Source organism: Halichoeres trimaculatus, unplaced genomic scaffold (genome assembly GCF_033239565.1).
Source record: "Halichoeres trimaculatus isolate MK-OKI-2021-1 unplaced genomic scaffold, fHalTri1.1 fHalTri1_scaffold_4, whole genome shotgun sequence".
In the NCBI taxonomy this organism is placed as follows: domain Eukaryota; kingdom Metazoa; phylum Chordata; class Actinopteri; order Labriformes; family Labridae; genus Halichoeres; species Halichoeres trimaculatus.
Window position 1 is genome coordinate 39616930 of NW_027437182.1, and position 23157 is coordinate 39640086.

Genomic DNA, 23157 nt, shown 5'->3' on the forward strand with positions numbered 1-23157 from the left:
AGGGAGAAGAGAGGAGACTTAAGTTTATCGTTTTTAGCATGCCCAGCATAGGACGGATATGTTCTGTACGTTGACCTTGTTGTGCTTGTTATTTCCAGTGCTGCACCATTTCTATGAGACATAAACTACCTGCCCCCTCCTGATGCCTCAGTATTTAATGAAAAAGCTAGTTTTGGTTCTGACCAAACATAGAGTCACTATGTCAGCTCAGCAGAGCAGAGTCAGGTGAACACTCAGCAGATTTTGAGCCCACCTCAAAGCTCTGTGAATGTGATAACAAAGAAGTGTTTTACACATCATATTTTTTCACCAGGTGTAATAGCTGGCTGTGGAACGTACCAAAGGAGAGCTGGAGCAGTGTAAAATTACAATACACTCTAAAAACAAGGAGACAAACATTTGCTTCCCTTTGTTTTTCTCTATACCTGTGTAGCAGTATACCTCGATACCATTTGTATATTCTTCATAATGAACAGGAAGTTTTGGAAAGATGTTTGGAGTCTGCACAAAATATTTGCCAGGAAATTGCTCAGAGTGTTGGACCTATGAGTCTGCTGTGGACTTGGTCAGATCTTGGTAGCTGGTCCACTGACTGGGACTGTGTGTTGTGACAATGCCAAGCTGAGTGTCTCTCCATCCTGAATAACAGCTCTGCTGCTGATGGAATGTGCTGTAAACAAGTGAACTTAATGAAATCTCTTATCTGTGCAGCTCACTTGCCACTGGGGACACCCAGCGTCTAATGCAGCAATTAATTCTGCAAATGAGTTATGAGTGAGTTATGCAAGGCAATATCGCCCATTACAGCTGGGCTGATTGCATTAAAGCGGGAAAATAATTGAGATGCCTGCCCTGCAGAGGAGAGGCTGCTGGGGCTTCACACAAACAGGGAAACACAGAGACTGAGGCTGTGCGCGACGCTGCACTCCTGCAGGGTTTTAGGATCACTGTATGATCAGCAGAGGGATACACAACAAACAGCATCAGCAGACTTGAAATGTACAATAAGCAGAATGACACAGACATCCTTTACAGTGACAGTAAAATCCTTTCAGACTCAAAGGCTCATATCTGCTGTTTGTCTGTATTGGCACCATTGTGTCTCATTGTCAGTCATGTTAAAGCTGGTATGGCTGAGCAGACATCATGACGTTTATCCCAGGTGAATGACATGAGATTTACTCGCTGACTTTAAGCTTTCAGATTCCAGCCCAGGCATTGGTGTCTGTTGGGATGCCAGGATTACGACTCCCTGCATTCAGCCTTTATTTATGCATAACGTACATGTCTATATGCAGGGTGTGACACGTTCAGCAAGTCATGAAGTCCTGCAGTCTGAGAGGATAAAAAAAGACACTACAGGATTTATTACCTGAGCCCCACACACCGAAAAAAGAAAACAGTGGGACCAACTTAATTAAATTGCTTCAATTGGTCATACCAAAATGAATTAAGTTCTTTGAAATGAAGTTAATAAGTTCAAATGACGCAATTTCAGTTGTTTGAACTCAATAATCTGCAAAACACAAAAGTAAAATCTGACGAGGTGTTTTTAAACTTTAATGCACTGTTAAATTGTGACAAGTTGAGCTTACTTAAAAGATTCTAGGAAACCAATTGCATTCAAAAAGGTTAGTAAATATAACTACTAGTCTAAAGTTGAGTTTAGCCAGGCAGCCAGGCACAGACAGGTGATCTGTGCCGTGGAGCACAGGTGAACAGCTGTTCCGTCCCATGGAGCACAGACAGCCAGCCGGTGCTGTGGAGCACAGACAGCCAGCCAGGCCGTGCCATGGAGCACAGACACAAAGGTCCTGTGCAGCATCTTAATGTGCAGCAGGGTCTTAATCCACAGCGTTCCCTCCTCACCCATGTTTTTTTTTTTTCTTCTTTTTTTGGGGGGGTGTTGCAGATTATTGGGTTGAAACAACAGAAAACTTTAAGTTGGATTGATGCAAAATGTTGATTTGAGAACAATTAAAATGTTTAGTTCATTTGACTCATTAAGTCGTGTGAATTGAACTTATTAACTCAATTTCAAAGAACTTAATCTGTTTAGGTGTGACCAATTAAAGCAATTTCTTTAAGTTGGTCCAACTGTTCTTTTTTTCAGTTATAGCAACGCGGAACTTCAAGTTGATATGATCCACAAAAATATGTTGGAAACCTTAACTTAAAATACTGAGTATGGTTAGTTAAAAATTTAAACTACTTCACTTGATTAAAAAATTCCCTTCGTACAGTGTAGACTACAGGTGCCGAAATCACTTCCCTTGATATCAATAACTGTCTAAACGTTACAGAGATTTATCTGCTCATTAACTGGACTGTTTAAGGGTAGATCAGCAGATAACAACGATATCAATAAGAGTAACTTTGAATGTGGGGCCCAAAGCCTTACAGATACATCCAGGATAGTGCAGCATAAAACACAACTAGTTACACTGAGATGCAACTGAGCAGGTAAAAGCACCATGAAATCCTTAGATTATTGATGTGTGCTCGGAATAACCTCCCAAAACCATTGAATGATGGGGAAAAAGTGCCTCAGGACCAGCTCTGAATCAGGTATTGCTCTATCTGGACTGAGAAAGCTCTTTGTATTGACAAAACCAATTAAGAACCAGGAAAAGGAATTATGGTTATGTTAAAATTCATGAGGAATGATTCATTTCCTGCCCCCTGCTGTGAGGATGGTGATAACTTCAAATGTCATTAAGCAGAAAGAACAAACGCCATGTGACATCCTCTTCACCATGGAAACCTGGAAGATTAGAGACTACGCAACAGAGAAAAAGTTTGAGCACAAATAGACTGAAATCAATACCATAAGTCACCCACTGTGAGAAGTAGAGGAAAGAGGGCTCAGCCTGGCTAACAGAAGGGGTCAGGGAAGGTAAGAGATTTAAGATTAACAAGTGGTTTACTGAAGAGGACAGGGGCACAGGAGCAAACTGTCCAGTCAGCCGAGAGCACACAATCCAATATTAGCTGAAAGACATCAGACAAATGGTTTTTCCTCCATGAACAGTTTTTAAGTCTTCAGAAGTGCCATGAGCTGTAATCTACTTGAAGAAGAGCCAAGGGACTAAAGAATGTTTTTATGTTTGGTTAAACAGTTTGTAGAAAGTCTAACTAAGGCATGTAAAAAAAGAGCCAAGGCACTACTTTCACTCTGTCGTTGTAAAGATCAGATTACTCCCAGCTTTAACAGGTTGAAAGTTCCTACTCTTTGAGAATGTAAGTCATACTTTGACAAATTCAACAACTTACACACACCGTTGAGGCCCAATCCTGGCCTCAGGTCCATTTTAAAGCTGCTATAAGGAGGATCTGTTTTAATGTGACTGCAGCGCTACCCTCTGGCCCGTAATCTCACACACACTGTCTTAAAAATTTGACTTTGAACCAGGCGTGTGTTTGTTTTGGAACAAATTGGGCCTCATTCACTAACAGTGCGTACACACAAATTTGAGCTTATATCTTGAGTACAAACGTTTTAAGCACAAATCTGGGATGCATCAAAATATTCTTACTTGAATTTATTCGTACACTACGAACAAAAATAGAACTAACCCAGACCATGGGTACATACAAATGATGTCAACAGACTGTCACGGAAAATGTTAAGACATGCTCTTTTTAAGTTAATGCACAACATATTTAAACCACTCTCAGTAAAAGAAGAAAGCTTTGTATAGAATTCATCGATAAAAACTCTGAATTGACTAAATATATTAAATAACCATGAAACTGACACTTTACACCCTGATCATAATCAAAATTTTGAATCTTAAATTAAATACTTAGTTTACAGTTAAAAAGATGACAAGGTACATATTAAAATGTCACATTTCAGATGTCAATTAAATTGTTGACCACACCCACCAATGGCAATTCATGGCAATAAGCAGTGCCATGTGCCATGAATTAGCGCATCTATTGCCAAAACCACTTGATTAGCGGGGCCCTATTTAAGGACATGCACTGAGCAAAATTCAGCACAGTTTATGATCCAGAAAATAAACGATGGCAGATCTAGCCTTGCTTGAAGACATTGCAGTGCGTGCATTAGGAAGAGAGAGCATCTTCAGAGACCGTCAGAGGAGGAGAGTGATGAATGGCTCAGCAGCCAGTTCCGACTGCCAAGAGATGTATTGCTGCAACTCTGTGATTCCCCGGAACCACATCGAAGCCACCAGACACACCACTCTCACCCAGTTCCTCCTCAGTCCTGTCCAATCTAAGCTTCCTGGCAACAGGCACATTTCAGAGAGAAAGAGCAGATCAGGCTGGGATTTCACAGCCTTCCCTGAGCCGTGCCATCCCGAAGGTCTTAAACGGCATCATTAGGCAAATTCCCAGCAACATAAAATTCCCCTATAGTGAACTAAGCCAGGTGGATGTGAAGAGGGGGTTCCATGAACTGAGTGGAATGCCAAACACTGTTGGAGCAATCGACTGCGCCCACGTGCGCATCAAAGCTCCATCTGTGAACTCCATGCAGTTTTTGAATCAGAAAAATGACCACTCCATCAACGTGCAGGTGATCTGCAATGCTGATTGTCACATCCTAAATGTCGTGGCCCGCTGGTCAGGTGGCACCTATGACTCCTCCATTTTAAACAGTACTGTGGTTGTGCGTTTGGAGGCAGGAGCTCTCAGGAATGGATGACTTGTTGGTGAGCATATTGTGTTGTATTATATTTATCAAAAGTTTCTATACTGTTTGTGCTAAAATGATGGTTGTTTTTTTTTTTTTTTTTTTGGGGGGGGGGGGGGGGGGGGGGGGGGGGGGGATTGGCTTTAAAACCTGGCTCATGACTCTACAAATCCTGAAACCCCCCAAGAGGTGCACTATAACAACATCCATGCCCACACACATGCCGTAGTAGAGCGCACGTTTGGGCTGCTGAAGGCTCATTGCATGTGTTTTGTTAGAATATCTGGCTTGTGTATATGTGCTTTGCTAAATTATTATCAAAATGTGCTCATATGCGGTCATAAATGAACAGGTTTCTTTACAGAAGGTTTTAAGCTCCTGAGAGGCTACAGATCACCCAGAACTAGAAAGAAATAAAAGTCATAATATGAGGAATTTAGCTTTGAGCTGTGACAAAGAACTATTCTTGTATGATTTGTGTTTTTCATATAAATGATGTGTTTTCAGTTTTAAAACGAGGAAGACTGAGGTGTGGAACAGTGAATTTTATAATGTGCAAGTGTAGGGGATAAATAACAGGAAGTTCAACTGCATAAGTGAAACTGTGGTTTTGAGAAAAACAGATAGAATGGAGGAAGTTAAAGGTCTGTCTTTACAAAGGCCATGAGTGTATGCATCTGCAAGTGTCTGTATGTGTATGATATAATTCCTTTTTAGTTTCCAACAGTTTGGACACAGCTGGTGGCAAGTTTAAGTGTGCAGGATAATTCTGGCATGCTGCGTCCCTCACAACATTTCAATGGCTCATGGCATCACCTTATACCAGAGGCCCAACCACAACCAGACAGGCAAGACAACGCACAGCCAGACGCAGGACCTCCTGCTGCAATTCAGGCTCGCTATGACCTAATACAGCGTCTGTAATTGAGGTAAGTTATAGAGCAAATTTCAAAATGCAAACTGAATAAAGACATGGAATAACTTTCTTCTCCTTGGAATTTCAAACATTTTCTGAATAAATGACACGCACAACTTTAATGTTCACTCATATTTTTATTTAACAAAAATGTTCATTCGCTTTCATCTGGATTCTCATTATTTCTGGAACATATTCCAGATATAGAGGTGTCTCCTATAATAGCTGCTATCCTGAGATCCTGAGCCGACAGATCAGGTGGTCCTCTCCCTCCTCCAGTTTCCTTCATTTTTTTCTGTCCCAAGACTCTTTTCTTTGCGTCCACTTTGATATCAAACCACTTCTTCTTTACCTGAGCCACGGCGCGCACCTCTGGAGACATCGCATTGACAGCCTCAGTAATAAAGACCCAGGCATCGTTCTTATTTTGCATCTTCATTCCTGCCATAACACTTCTAAAAAGTATTGATCTTGTTTTTCCACAACCTCAATAATCACCTGGATTTCAGCCGAGGTGAAATTCTTCTGTTTTCTGCCTCTTGGAGCCATCTTCTGTAACTTTGTCCTTCAACTATCTTGTTTTTCTTTTTTTTTTCCTTGTCCTGTTCAGCGTCACAACAACAGAATTATGGTCTGGCTGCCGTATTGTGCAGAACACATTTGCTTTTCCGAATGCCAGTATGGCTATCAGCCACCACTCTTCCCTGAGCAGGAGAGAGGGGGGAGTGCCTTCAGCTGCCCATTTTATTCAGCGTTGCCGAGCAACTTGGAAGCAAGTCCGTGCCTCTCTTCAGAGAGCATCTGCCCACCAGAAGAAGAACACTGACTGTTGTCGGCATCCAGCACCACACAACCGGGTTGGTCAGAGAGTGTGGCTCTCGACTAAGGACCTTCCCCTGTGGGTGGAGTCCCGGAAGTTGGTGCCACGATTCATTGGCCCCTTCAAAGTTGTCCGTAAGATAAACCCAGTCACAGTTCGTCTCCAGCTCCCCAGGACAATGAGGATCCACCCCACATTCCATGTTTCCCGCCTCAAACCTGTTCGCTCTAGTGCACTGGCACCAGTGGAGTCACCCCAACCTCCCCCACGTTTGGTTGATGGCCAGCCTGTTTACACAGTGTGGCATATCCTGGATAGTCGCAGGGTGTGGCGTGGGACCTAGTACCTGGTGGACTGGGAGGGTATGGCCCAGAGGAGCGCGCTTGGGTTCCTGCTAGGGACATTCTGGACCCTAAATTGGTCAAAGACTTTCGCCAACGCCTACTCAACAGGGGGGCTGGAATGTCAGGTGCTGTTCCTTAGGAGGGGGTCCTGTGAGGGTATTCAGTTTGGCTCCCCTGAGCTTGGTTGACAGTCAGGTTCAGGTTCAGGTGAGTGTGTGTGTGTGTGTGTGTGTGTGTGTGTGTGTGTGTGTGTGTGTGTGTGTGTGTGTGTGTGTGTGTGTGTGTGTGTGTGCCTGATTGCTCCTTATTTGGAGCAGCTATGGGGAGCTTATATATGTTCCTTGACTCCAGCTCCTGTTGCTGGCTCATTGTCTCGCCTTCTGAGAGAGTGAGAGGTTCTCAAGAGTTTCCAGTGGTTCCTAGTATTTCTGAGTGCCATTTGGAGCAGCTTCCAGCTATTGTAGACTCTGGGTCTTGTTCCTACCCAGCTCATTCTGTTAGGCATTCCTGGCCATCTTTAGTGTTCCTTTTTGTCTTGAGGGTCTTCGACTTAGTTTCTGTTCAGCTGCTGGGCAGGGGTGGTTTTGTTCCTCATCTTTCTGACCTGTGTTTTTGTTATCTTAGCCCACTTAACAGCTCAGTATAGTTTCCCCTTTTTCCTCCACCCTTGTGATCACTCGTGGTCTTAGTGGTTATCCCTTTGGGGTAACTTTCAGAACCCCCTTCCCACCTTTCAGTCCACATTTGTGTCTAACTTTCCCCGATCTGACAGAGGGTGGGGTTGATGGACAGGTGTTAAAACCAACAGAGTGACAGTTGCAGGTCAGAGTGTGCAGAATGGAGGTAAAATAACCATTAACTCTTTAACTTGAAGATTAACAGATGGCAGAGCAATTTTTGAGTCGCTGAAAATGTGCTGAACTAAGGAAAACATAACAGAGTCATAATAATTTCTCTGAATTTTGTGGCTTCTGAAAATCAATTAATTAATTGTTTCCTTTTTTCTTGGATTGCACAGTAAAGGGTTGATGATTAAATAGACCGTATTTCTCTTGGATATACAGTGAAAATTGAAGAGTTAATAAATGTCCTGTTTCATCAACTAAATCCCTCCTTCATAAATGTAATTAGTTACCGGGAAAAGTAATTCTTGTGTTACTTTAAAAAAAAAAAAAAAACCTTTAATTTTGGTTAAGAATTTAGTTTCTGAGCAGGTTTTGTTCTGGGACATAATGTTCATGTCTGTTTTTGTCTTTTCCATCTCTGATGTTGAAGTGGTGTCTGTTTACTCCATCCTGAAAATGAGGTTAATGTTGAGCCTATAGGCCGACCCATCCTGAAAACTCCAGTTTGAACCCACAGAGCGCTCAGCACTGGCTCAGATTAAATCTGCAGCTCCTGTCCTGTGTCTGTCTGAGTGATCCAGGTCAGGTAGACCTGACAACTCTCCTGATTTAGGAGGGATTCTCCTGCTTTTTAACCCTGTCTTTGCCTCCACTCCTGCTGTAATTTCTCCAGGTTAACCCCTTATTTTTAAGTCTGTCATCTCTGATATTTTTTTCAAGTCAAAACAAGTCGTTTACTCATGCCTTACATTCAAACCTGGAAAAGCATCCACCCCCGTCTCCCTGGAGTTGGTTTGATCCAAAGACGCTGCAGGAGATCCTCTCTGACTGAGGTTACACAGACACACACAGCTAGCTGTGTGATATTTGTTGATGGAAGGTTGACTTTAGCATCAGCTCTTTTTCTAGAGACGTATCAACATGATTGTTCTCATCATCCCGTGTGTGTCTGACGCTTTTCCCGCATTTTATTTACAGCGCCTTCATGAGCCCAACTGAGTGAGCCAGGTGGGATACAGAGAAATGCTCCTCATTTCACTGTGGGTAACGGCGTTATAACGTTTGAAATAGTAATTACTTAGATTACACATTACTGGAAAAAGTAACAGGGTTAGTATTAACACCCTTATTCCCAGCACTGGAAAGCATGCTGGAATGAGCCACAGGTAGACGGAAAAAGAGTGTGAAATGATTCGTTGAAATCTTCAAACTAAATGGTGGTATTCTAACACACAACACATTTCAAGCGGCCACACCTCTTTCCAGAAGTTCAGCCACTGAATGGTTTCTTTGACTCTTTAGGGCTCTGTGACTGCTGATGAGGCCAACATGTTCAGCCTGCTCGTCTGACCTGCTGAGAATGATCCACACAGCCTGTTTGTTGGCAGTATTGAGTGCAGTCTTTTAATATTACCTGTATGTTAATGTGAAACAGACTCAACAGACTTCAGTCCAGTTAAAGGGGAAATATGGCAAACAGTTCAGCCTGTGTGAACTCCTCTCATACGATCACAGGACATCTCCTTTCACCAGTGGATGATCAGCTGATCCCAGAAGGCAGTTAGACGTTACTTTATAAATTAACTTCCTTCCCACAGCCTATAGTAATGAGAGGGTCCCCTACACAGCACATCTGCTATTTTTATTGTTCCTCAATAGCCGCTCGTAAAATGTAGTTTCCAATTTGAATTTATCACAACCTCTGTGAAAATAAGATATCCCCCCTGTGACCACTTCCTGACACTCAGGCGCTCAAGTAATAACAGAAAATCAGATGGATTAGTTTCTCCCCAACTTTCTCTGAATGACTTTGATAAACATGACTTCCTCTTTAGAATGTTTGGCACACCTTTGAGAGAATCCTTCATGAACAGCAGCCAATGAAGATTTATAAGTTGTTCATACTTGTTAGACAACCTACGTAAAACCATGACATGACTTTCAGGAGGAAATTAAAGAAAGCTTGTTGTGTTTAGGACGTTTGTCAATTCCTCTAAACAGCAGACCCTCGTCTTCACCACGGATCAGTCAAAGAATTGACGTTCCCTGAAATCTGCTTGCATCATCTGCTTCCCCTCTCTAGTCCTGTGCTCCAAAAACTCATCTCTCTGCAACTTGTACAGGTTGTGCAAGCACAGCAGCTGCTGACAACAGTGGAGACCGTCAACATGTTGTTATCCATCTTCATCCCTAAGCTTTCCAAAAGCACATCCCAGAGATGTGCTGGCAGCGTTCACATAGAGTCTGTTATTGAAATGCCTCTGTGCTCCAGGAAAGAGTCCCCTGTCAGGGTGTCTCTTCTTCAGATGCTGTAGAAAAGTCTACACTCTGTTTCTGTTGCCCCATGTTTATTTCTATCCACTAAAGATTAAAATAACACCCTGCGCCAGTTGTTCAAAGGTAATCTGATGAGATTATGGTTATCAGATTGGATCAGATTTTGAAAATGAGTTGTTTAAAAAGGAGAAAAGGATTTTGAAATTAGATTAGATCCAATCCTAGTTTTAATCCGGACCAAATCTTCAGATTGTGTTGTTAAAAATGTTTCAGTAGGATTTGGATATTTTTTATCCATACAAATTGGATTATCCTGATCCCAACAGGGGGCAGGATTTTAAGGTGGATTTCAGGAAGAAAACAACTATAACTTTAAAATAGTTTAAATAATACGTGTATCATTAACCATGTGTACTTTTGTTTGTCATCTGCACTCGACTTGTTAAACTGTCAGTGATAAAGTAGATAAAGCACACACATGCTACCAATGAAACCTTTCAGTAAGGTAAAGTAAAAATCAAATAAAATGATCTTGTTCCTATAAAATAATACCCAAAACAAATTCCATAACAAACAAAAATAATGAATTTTATTTTCTGTCATTTATCTCGGCGTTTTAATGTCAAAGAAACAATCAACAGAGATGAACCTGTCAGGAATCATTTCTAACAGCGACATAACTTGAGCCTCAAATACTCCAGACATGTCTGCAGTCGGACTCCGTTCCGTTGCGTGTTCAGTCCAACAATCAGCATGACTGACAGACAGCTGGAGTCACAGACCGAGGAGTTCCTGCTCTTCCCTCTGCATTGATCAGTCTCTCTTCATTCATGTTGGGCTGTAAAACCTCAAACCTGGAGATCCAGGGATTCCTGCTCTGGCTGTTTATCACTGTAGTCAAGATAAATACAAACTGGTTTGGTCATGGGTTGTTTTATTTTGAAAGTCACTTGGTGTTTTTAGGTAGTTTCTGGTCACGACTTCCTGTCCTGCTCGATCTTCCCTACGCTGACTTTATGCGTCACAGCTCCGTGTCTGTCAGAAATAGGATGTCTGTGTATCACCTGCAACATGATGGAGCAGCCACACAGACAGACTGCACCAGAACAGATTCAGTGTGAGTTGATACATTGACTTGAATGGAAACCTATCTGACCTTTTTGCAGTGACAGTGGAGATTCACTGCAGATGCATCTGGTGTATTTCAGCCGTTACTCCACGTCCAGTCAGTCCTTCATTCTGACAGAGCCAGAGGTTGGTCTGGTTCTTCAGGTTCAAGTGGATCAGAAACACCAGCACAGACAGGGACAATGGGATGGTAGAGATGTTGTGCCGGACAGTACACGCAAGCATGATGTGTGTTGTGTTTTTCTCTTAACATTCTGTGTTATGTTGACTTTCTTTTTTTCATTATTTAAAACACTTTCAAATATCCACAATGCGTTTGTCAATATATGTTTGTCTGTTAGTTGTGGCTCAGATGAGGGCTCATCAATTAAATGGTAAATGGAAGTGGTTGTTTCTGTTATTTTTATGTTTTCTCCTAACATCAGGAACTCTTGAAGTGACTCCATGTTGGCTCTTCTACCTGTTGGTCTTTACACAGCTGGTAGCCCACACTGTGATACACCCATTAGTCCCATTTAGAGCACTGTACCCAGAGCAGATGACGATGGACTGGGTACAGTCTCCTTTGTACCGAGTCCATTTCAAAGGAGACACAGGTCCCAGGCAGTGAAGGCACTCGTCAACAGCAGGGCCTGGTAATCTGGATATGGTAATCCTGAAACCCTGTACCAGGGTGACCCAGGGTAGAAGAAAATGGGGTTTCCGAATCCAGGTCATTTTGCTCCAAATTAAGTGCTATGAACAACTGGCCCCTGTCATCGTCCTCCTCAAACAGCATGATGTGAAGATTTGACGGTCCACCCATGGGTGATGCTGCTTTGGCTTTGTCCTTTTTATTTGTTAAGTTTGAGATCAAAATACATGGTGTGATCATCATTTCAGACCCACACCAGGACCTCCAGGGCTAAGAATCCATCTCCCCTGCTCTGAGGACTTCACTTTGGTCTCCTCAGGACTTTCTTTTTTCGGAGAAGTTTGTCAAAGTTTTGATCTGAGTCTTTTAAACTGTTGGTATTTTATCCTGACGCCCAACAGCTTATACATTCTTCTGTATTTAAGAGCAAACAGAAGCAGTGAGGAGGTACCATTAAAAGACACAATGTGAGTGTGGAGCCATGACCTTCAGCCAGACTTCATCACACTCTGCATGTACAGGGCAACGTTGCTTTTCTGGCTTTGCTTTCTGTCTGTGACTCCTATCTCTTCATTTATGAACCTGCCTACACCCTCTGCTCTCAGCACTGCTCTGATGTTCCCCTGTCCCCGTCTTAGAAAGAGACACACTGACATATAAATGCACACACACACACACACACACACACACACACACACACACACACACACACACACACACACACACTCTGAAAACAGCTATTTCGTTATACAGACTTCACTTACAGAAATTCCCGGTCCATTGATTTTCATTGAGTTGCTTCTTCTGCTTTGTGTCATGTTTTTCTGACTCACTTGTAGCTGATCTGTTCACAAGAACCAATTCAAAGATAAAGGTGCACGACTCAGAGTTTCAACAAAAAGAGGCGTTTCAATAGAGGAGACAAGGTTCACCAGGAAATCACTGTAATGTACTCGTCAAAGGGGGAAAGATCACACAAAATCACAGCAACGCTGGAGAAAACAAAGCAAGGGAAGTGTTACAAAATATCTCAATCAAAACTGGCATCCAGATATAATTAAAAAAAACCCTCTTAATTAATAATTTAAAAAACACTTGGAACGAAGACCCAGACCTCAGTCAGTTGGAAAAACACAGGGTTACACGAGCCAACGGGGCTCAGGTGGAAACGAGGGCAGGACAAAAGCCATAAAGACAGGAAACATTTTCTGAAACGAGGAGAACTAAAAAATCACATGGGCTGAAGACAGAAGACAAGCCTGGACTAAAACATGTGATCTTAACAGAAATGATGACTTCAGGAATAGCTGAGGGCAGGATTTTTCTGGTCACCAACAAAGACTTGAGGCATGCCAGTGAGCTTTACCTGGTTTAATGTCCCAGCGTTGCAATTGTCCAGGTTCTGGGGTGGCTTGTGTGCCCAACAAATGGCATAAAGTTGGGAGGTGTGTCACGCACTGGGTGTGCCTCAGAGTAATCAGGCTTGCCTTGTGTGTGAGAGGAGAGCAGCAACACTATGTTTAATCATCTCTGTTAAAATCAAACTACGTATTGTTTTAAGTTGCTATCCTTTCCTAAAATCCGCGCATCAGTCGTTGAAAGACTTTAGAGGGAGAATGATGGTTCAGAGTTTGTTCCATGCTGGTTGCCAGTTAAAGATGCACCCTTCCCAGACAGCACTCCACACTGTGCCAGATCCGCGTAGCTGTCGCATCCGTTTAGGGCATCTGCAACCACCTGTGCACCAGAGCTGGGTGGAGCATGCAGATTAAGTATCATCGAGGTGCAGATAAGGGCCAGCTCCGTGAACCAGACGCACGCAAATTCAAGTCAATGCCACCTGCTCTGTGTTTAACTGTTGTTCGGAACGGACTTGGCGCAGATACGTGAATCAGACGCGCCCAAAATGAAGTGACTCTTTCTTTGGTTTAAGGGACGAACGCAGCCAGAGCAGCAGAGAATACCAACAGACAGGGGGCACGCACTGGTGGAGTCCTTGGTGAGTACATAGAAAAGCATTTAAATGATTATCATGCTACCATGATGATGAAATGTGAAAAAGAGGAGACTAAATATTGAGGAAATGGGGACGGGACTAGATAAGCTCTGCTTCTCCCATCTTCCCTTTCGGACATGTACAATGTGATCATCTATTAAAAATGTGTGATATTGTATAAGTGTGCTGACATGACCGAAATCAAATCAAATCAATCAATGCTATTCTGTTAAATGTTTTATTTAAACACAGAATTTCTCACTCAGTTTACCTCGGTTCATTTGTGTGGTGACATTTAGTGTTGTTCGGCTAGCAGGATGACTAGTGAACGGCTAACGTTAGCAGCTAACCTGGTGTTAAAATACATTGATATGAGGTTCATTATGAACCTGCCAATAATGTAAAGCAGCGTAATCCAGTGTAATGGTAACCTCATTCTTGAGTTTGAGATAATGGCAATAAATTGTGTTACTTAAATATTACCACGGAGGACTTTTTCTGTCAGGCATGGCAAACAACTCCCTGCATAAATGTCATTCAATAATTAAGCATTTTAACAAATTATTTCTCATTGTCAACTATACAACGTACAAGTAGTAAGTTACCTTAACCTTAAATATTGTACAGGGGTATATTTAACAATGTTAAATGTTGCCCGTTTTAACCTTACAGATTAATATAAGCACCTAAAAATGCAAACTGCAAATGCCATAAAGAAGAAGCACATAGAACTTGGTCTCCATCTTTTACTCTCTGCCTTTTGTCTTCATTCTGAATTTATTTTTCACTCTGTATTATCTTGCTAATTCATTACATTTGTTCTTTTATATTTTGCTTTTTTCACGGCGGTTCTGGCCACTATTGGGGGACGTGACACAAAACACCTCACACAGAATATTTTGGCACACGTATTTTCAGATGTTGTTGCAAAATGATCATTTGGGGAGGAGTAAACAATAAAAAGAAGTTCAGCGACATGGAAACCAGGGGACTTCTTGCCCGTAAGTATCAATTAACTCGCGCTGCTTTTAGAATCTTGAAAATTGTTTAATGTTTTGAGTAGGTCTGGAGTAACCTTGCAGAGCAGATGGACCTGTCTGATTCAGTTTCTGAACTCCTGCAGGCTCCTGTGGATATTTGAAACTGTTCGTCTGGCCTGTCAGGTCAGGTCTGGAGTGGTTTAAGAATTTTATGAAAAATAAACAGAAAAAACATGCTGATGTGTGGTCATTTAATAACAGTTTATTGTGCGTGTGCATTTTCTCTCCTTGAGAGAATGAATGACAAACAAGAATAAAAAATGTTGAATTTCAAAAATTTAACTAGAAATATAGGTCCCTGTAAAAATGTAGGCTGGAAGCTGTAAAACTGACAAAATTATCACAAACTAAATTAAATTTGGGAAAATTGTTCAAAATGTTTAAAATGCCTGAGGATGCACAGGGGGCTAACTCTTTAAGTTTTTATATATTTTATTTTTTGGTACAAAAACACAAAAAGTGTATTGTTTCCATAAAATTAATTGTAGAAAGATAGGGCTTTGGTGCCGTGCGAGTCCTGGATGGATCAAACATTTGTGACAAAATTGATTTGATTGTACTTGTATATTTTTGTAGTGCTCGCTTTAACATGAAAGCACCCTCCTGACACATATTAGGCAAAAAACTGCCATAAAATCACCACACAAAGATTTTTTTTTTTTCATTTTTTCATACATCTGTTCAATAACTTCAGACTTGTTCAAAACTACCAAACATTCAGTTATTCTCAGAACTGTAATCCCTTCAAATGTACATGAAAAATCCCTTCAAAATATAAGGGGCAAAAATACAAGAAGAAAAAAGCTGTTAAAGAGATTTATGAAAATAAAAAAAATATTTTGATTTGCTAGTGATTTAATAGCTAGTGATTTAATTGAGCACCAAAGCTGCACAATTAAATAAATGGAACATAATTCACATTTTGTGTTTTGTTTTTTTTTGTAGTAAAACTTAATATTTTTCAAATAACCAAACTGGCATATAAAGAGTTACAGTTCTGAGAATTATTGAATGTTTGGTAGTTTGGACAGGTCTGAAGTTACTAAACAGATTTATGGAAAAAGTAGAAAAAACACTGATGTATGATTAATTCTTTTTTTTTTTTTTTTGTTTGTGCAAATTTTTGTCTCAAATGTGTCCAGAGGGTGCCCTCATGTTAAAGCTGGCCCTTCATTTCATTTCATTTTCTTTTCTTTGTTTCGGAGGGACACTGCACATAAATAAACATTTCATAAAAATGTAAAAGCACCCGAGTTAGCCAAAAGGCTAAAAATACAGATGCTGTCCCATTAAGTTTGTTGCTAATCTTTGACCCATCCAACACTCTCCTCACCAAAGCCCCATCTTTCTACTATTTATTATATGAAAAGAAAAAAACACTTTGGGTTCTAATTTCGTAGACCAGGCGCAGGCGCACCTGCCCTGTGCCGGCCTGCGCCGGCCTTCGCCGTGCGCACAGGGCGTGACCAGCGCACTTTGCAAGTTTCCTGCAGTGCCAAGAGAGGCGCAGTCCAGGCGCAGTCCAGGCGCAGTCCAGGCGCAGTCCAGGCGCAGTCCAGGCGCAGTCCAGGCGCAGTCCAGGCGCAGTGCTGCGAGTCCACGCCTCCCTCGCCCAAATGGCAGAGAGGGAGGAGAAAAGCAGTGAGTGGGTTTAACACACCCGAGCGCTGTTTTCACTAATCAAATGAGTGCCTCTCCTCGCCTTTAAATGCACTGCGACTGAGGCGCAGCGTCTGATTGGTCTGAGTGATCCTCAGCACTACGGAGAGAGTGCTGGTAGCAGAGACAGTCAGAGCCACTGTCCCTGCAGCAGGAGAATGGACAGTGGGGCGCATCGCAGGACACGACGCGCGTCACCATGTGGGCCAGCTCCCGGGACAGAGTTAATCTGTTCCTTTGTCTTTATCCGGAGTAAAAAATTGAGAGGCAGTTACACAGCTGGCTTATCCATTCAGAGTACTTTTGATCCACCTGCACTCCTGGTTTGTCATCGCCAAATAACAGAACCTTTGGTGATATACTGTATACTCTCCCAGTGTCTCTGCCTCATCCTCCTTACAATAATGTACTCCATCTTTTTAGATCACGTTAAAAATAAAGACTTAAACAGAGAAATATGGGAAATCACGGGTAAATCCTGAGTGACATACATTTATTTTGTCTCTTTTTTCTTTGTCTTTTCTCTCCCTCTTTTCTTTGAATTAAATGAAATGAGAGAACCAGATATATACTCAGTATCAGATGTTGAGGCTGTTTATTGTTTAATTGTAAGATGTGCATCAAACTTCCAGCTGCCGTCAGGTTAACTTTCCATTATGACAAACGACTTTAATCTGACATCAGATGTGACGGGACAGTTAATATAGATACAAATGTATATGCTGATTCAGACAGTTACATTAAATAGTGATTACTGTGATTGTTTATTGCATTAAAATGTGCCTGACACTCAGGAAACCTGCCTCTGAGGCTTTGATGACATGTGCGCACATGTGCGCCTGTCACCAAATTACAGCTGCGTGGGGTGCGCTCCGCCTTGGCGAGCTTTCAGCGCACTTTTTGGGCACAAAATTGTCACTGCGCCAACATGAATCTGCTGACACCTCCCCCTGGTGCGCCGTCAACTCCTCCTGGCGCGCAGTCACACCCATCTCTGCGCAGACGGTCTACCAAATTGTCAAATTGGCAGCGCACGGCGGTGCACCGCACGAAATTAGCACTGCGCAGGCTGCGCCAGGCTTGCGCCCCCTGTGCTGCGCCACGAAATTAGAGCCCTTTATGTTGTTTTAAAGATTTATGAAAAAATATTGATTTATGGTGAGTTAATGGCAATTTTCTGCAATTTGAATTGCTTCATTAAAGTGTATAGACACACACCATGTGTCACCGTTTTCAGTAAACTCTCAGTCTGCTCACTGTAAGATGTGCTTTTAGCTGAGACATATACTTTTGAGTTGTTCAATGTTCAAGATGGGTTTTTTTGCCACACAAAAAGCCAAAATCCCATCTATGTTCTCTGTCATTCATCAGAAACTTAATTTTTAAAACTTTAATTACACTGTGATCTGTGGTCAGAAATGTTGAAATAACACAATAGGGACTCTTTGAACTAACCTTCATTACAGCCACTGACTGAAAACACAATTTTGATACTTTTATCATTAAATACATCATTTTAGACAGTAAATACCTTTACTTATGTGGTTTTGATGTTGGAATGAATTGTCAGAATTTGTAATCATTTTTTGTTAATGCTCCTCAGGCTTTAACTATACTTTTTTCTGTTCTGTGTTTTTTTTGTTTGTTTTTTCACTGTAGGAGCTGTTCGCAAGAGTCATGTGGCTGAAAAGGCAACTGACACTGAGATTAATCATCATGCCATCAGATGGTTTAACCTTGCCTCAGACCGTGGAGGTGGCCGCAGAGAAAGGACTCTAATAGCACAAACACAACAAGCTGGTGTGTCCCAGTGATAGAAGCAGTGATTCTCAACTAGTGAGTAGCGACCCAAAAAAAAAGTCAAATGGACATTTTGTGTGCTTTTGCAAGTTGGTAAGATCAATGTTCCTCCACCTACATTCTGTTCCCACTTGCAACAAAAGTTAGTAGAAAAAAAAAAAAATTCTTAAGTTCTATTTCATGCTTAGATTGAAGCATTTCTCAGATCTTGTATTTTCCAAATTTTACCGTTGTTTCTGAGTTGTATTGCCCACCCTCAGCTTTGCTCGTATGCTGATCTAATGGTGAGTTTTCGTCATTTTTCAAAGTACAGATGTCAACATTTCAAAAAGTGTATATAGAATAAAATCTGAAAGATATTGAGTGTGGATTTTATTTTATATTTCTAGCCGAGATGTAAAATCTGAAACAGATTTTTGCCACATCCAAACCTCATACCATAGCACGGATAACGGATCAGGGCCAGATCCTAACCAGGTATCATAGCACGGATAACGGATTTGGGCCAGATCCTAACCAGGTATCATAGCACGGATAACGGATCTGGGCCAGATCCTAACCAAGTATCAAAGCACAGATAATGGATCTGGGCCAGATCCTAACTGCGTTTCATAGCACAGATAACGGATCTTGGCCAGATCCTAACCACATATCATAGCTTTATCTTGTGTGCTGGCCCAAGGCCGGCAAAGGTCTGTTCCAGAGAAGTAATCCAAATATTTACCGGTATTGGCCTGGTGTGAATAAAGACACTGGTACAGACCTGTTTTGCAGATCTGCACCGAATAGTATCAGATTTCTGGCCCTGGTCTGGAACAGTTACATTTGCTGCCTGGGTTGGTAGGCGGCATGAGGTTGGTCACGATTCTATTTTTAAAACACTCAGGTGGAGGGATGCTGCAATATTTGTACAACGAGGTGGTGCAATATTAATGCTACTAAATATTGTTTGAGTTGATTGCGTCAGGAAGTGTGTGCATTTTGTTTGTGTGTTTTTACATCCGTGAAAATATAACCAGTAACATCTATTCATCCGATGTGTTTTCTGGTTTCACGATGTCATGGTGCCACATGACAAAATAAAGATGTGCACCTGTTGAGCTCTGCGTGTCATTCCAAGCCAGAGGCTGCTACAACCAGACACACTGTTAAAGACCCCTCTACAAACCCTTGGGCCAGGGAAAGACCCCTTCCTCCAATGTGCTGACAAAAAAGAATTTACAGGTTCAAGGAGAAGCAGGAGACCTGCATTTGATTCACAAGCCAAGTTTTTTATTTAAAGCTGCTGAGGTTCTTAATTCAAAGTGCCTACAGGAAAGAGGAAACAACATCATTTATGCAACAGGTGGATGCCAGCTTGTGCTCATGTTGAGTAACAAAACGGTTCAGTTTCACAGGAAGTAACACATAACAAATATCTGGATGTGGACAGAAAGATATATTTATGAAAACCAATGAAGGTCATAGATTTACAAGATCAACGTAAAGTGTTGTCTATCAGCCCTGACATCAGTTAGCCTAAAATAAATAGTCAAGGGCAGACTTCCTGGGAAAGGAATGGGGTCATTAGTGATTAGCCTACAATTCATTCATTCATTCAATTTCTGACCCGCTTATCCTGTCCAGGGTCAGGGATGGCTAGAGCCTATCCCAGCTGAGAACATGCAAGCTCCACACAGAAAGGCCCACCGGCCAAGCTGGGAATCGAACGGATGACCTTCTTGCTATGAGGCTGCAGCGCTAACTGTTGCACTACCATGCAGCACTAACCTACGATTACATGTATAAAATCCTCATTTGTAGTCTACCTTCTCAGTACTCAAGGCTACCAGGTGCACAACAGTCACGCCTAACATACACCAGATTCGTCTGCAGTGTGACTCTGTTCTGTTGAATGCTGACTGTGTTTGTCAACTCCAACCGGCTGTGTTCAGTTCGACAGGCGTCATGACTAACTGACAGCTGGAGTCACAGACCAAGGAGTTCCTGCTCTTCCCTCTCCATTGATCAGTCTCACTTAATTCATGTTGGGCTGTAAAACCTCAGACCTGTTGGCTCCTGGCTGGCTCCGCTCCTTATGTCCATTTTTCATCATAGTCAAGCTAAATACGAACTGGTTTTGACACAGTTTGTTTTATTTTGAAATTGACTTGGCGTTTCAGGTAGTTTCCGGTCACAACCTTCTGTCCGGCTCGACCTTCCCTATGCTGACTTTATGCGTCACAGCTCTGCAGCTGTCTAAATTGGGATGGCGGCATATTACTTACAACATCATGGACGAGCCACCCAGATGGACTGCAACAGAACAGATCCAGTGTAAATCATCAGATCTGTGCCATCACAGAGTCGCACAGCAGATGCATCTGGTGTATTTTAGCCGTCAGGGTTGATCAGCAGACAGCTCCCCAGTCGTCTGAATTCACAGGAAATCATTAGATCTCTGACTGATGGTACGTTAACGTCAACTCTAGTTGACCAGTTGCTAAGTCGGAAAAAATCACCATAACAGCAATATTTCTATACATAAACATAAAATGATACTATGGTTTATTGAGGTAAAATACTAGTCAGAAATGCTATGATAAATGGAACATAACAGGAGCTTAATTCCTGTTTACATCCAAGGCAGCCATCTTTGATTGTAAACTTGGGGGTGGGTTGGATCCCCGTACTTCCCAGTAAATAACTCTGACCTCAGGGGGATGCTCCAGTTAAAATTTCCAACTCTTAACTCATAAATTGTGACTTCTGGGTAAGAATGGAACCCAGACCTTGTGCTGTCTTGTGTTTTTTTGTGTGTTTATTTCACTGAACTATTAATCCTAATCCTTATTATCATTAATCCTTGAATCTGTGGATGACACACATAAAACGTGCTGCTTCTTTCTTCTACATTTAATGCCCCGATCAGTTTTAGATTTGGATAATGATACGTATACACTGAAAAAGTCTGTTTGTATTACATAAAACATATTAACATTAGTTCCACATATTAAAATTGAGATTACTGCAAATGATTTATATGAATTTAATATACTTCATAACTTTTTGTAAAAAAAAAAAAAAAAATTACATTTTTCTTTAATGTTTGATATATTAACTGTATGATAGATCTGCATAACTTTACTGTGTAAATTCAGAGCATTTTAATTGTCTTTTGTATATAATTAGAATGAGTTATGGCAACTTAATTTTGTTATGTATTTTACACATATTGCATTTTAGCATAAACTACTTAATCTTCTAAGAAAAATCTGTCATCATGAATTTATAATGCTATTGCATTTTTTTTTCAATGGAAGTCCACATTCCTATAAATACCACAATTATTATTATCATCTTTTAATTTTTCAAAATGACAAAATCAACAGGTTACAGCTTTAACAAGAGATAAAACTGATAAACCAAATCTTAACTAAAACAAAATGTTTAAAATCAAAACAACATTTAAAGCTAGAATTTAAATGAGCAGTGTAGTGCACTGAAAGTAGTACTGTACAAGCTTTTCTAGTTGTTTTTTTAAACTCAAAATGTATAATTTTATTGTTAGAATTATTGTAGTTTTCCTTGAGAAGTATATATTTCACAACTACCAACAGTCTCTGTTTCAACACGGTAATTCCCAACACCAGTGATTAAAGTGTCAGACCACCATGAGATTAACCCCGCATGACAGTTTACAGTCCTGGCTTCACAAATATAGAGTTGTGATCAGCCCCAGATTATTTAATCTCTGATTCTAAGACCAAGAAAATAGTAAGGCAGCTGAAATGTTTAGTCTTCTTTGAATTTGAAAAATAATTTATTTTGTAGTGAGGCTTATCATCATGATAAGGATAAATTTGTCTTGGTACTAATTCATGCATCTTTAAACTGAGTGTACAGCACTGAAAAACAGAGACACCCTTTTCTCTGCACCACAGAGTATATACCTCTCTTTACTGGCTTTTAGAATTGGACTGATTTTGCCCTAGAGAGATTGGAGGTTACAACCTTTTTGTGTTTCCGTTTCCCTGTCTGCACCTGCATCAAAGTTTTTCATCTCCAAACAGGTGGAGGAAATGTTGAAGTCCCTGATTGTGATAGTAAGAGGTTAGCCTTGATGGAATTGCATTCTTAGTAAACAGGAGCTTTCAGCAGAGGCTGTTACAACAGTGAATGATTAAGAATGGAGGCTTACAACTTCAAAAGGTATTAACCCTCCTGTTGTCCTCATATTCTGTATACACCCTGTGTCCTCCTGGTCAAAATGACCCATCTTCACTAAACTCCCAATGTAAACAGCTTAATTGAATTTTAAACACCAAATTTTATCTTGCTTGAAGAAACAACTTGTCATTCACCACAAAATGTGTGAAAACCTGAGGTTTCCCTCTTCACTTGTATGTCTATAGTTAAAGAAAAGAAAAGAAATGTGCAAAAAGGAGTTCTGAACGCATTTTTATTCATCCCAAAGACTTAGTTTCTTTCTTTTTCCAGTGAACAATTTAGGACAATATGTCAAAATTGTGAAAAATAACATAATCCATTTAACTAATTAGCACATGTAGGGCAGTATGCAAGTGCACAGCCTTTGCAGATATATTTCTCACACCTGCAGCACACAGTATGTGTCTTACAGTCCTTCTTTGGAGGGCAGAACTGACATCTCTTCCTCTTACTTGCCCTAGCTGGGGCAGCAGCTGTGGCAGCGGCTGTGACAGCTGGATCCTCAGGTTGATCAGGAGTTCCTGCACTCTGAATAGCTTTCACAACTGCTGCAGAGGCTCCTGTGCGGGGGACATGCTTCCTTCTTTCAATGAGTGGAGTTACAAATGCCTTTCCTAGCTGCTCCAGGAACACCCTCCTCTTGTTCTGCTTACGAGACATCCAGGTCGGGTTGATCTCTCTCCAAATCACAAAGGCATTGTAGGAGGAAACATCAATGATGTTGTGGAAGATGACCAGGGGCCAGCTGGCAGTCATCCTCCTGCAGCTGTATGTTCCAATCACCTTATCTAGGTTGTCCACACCTCCTTTGTTGCAGTTGTAGTCC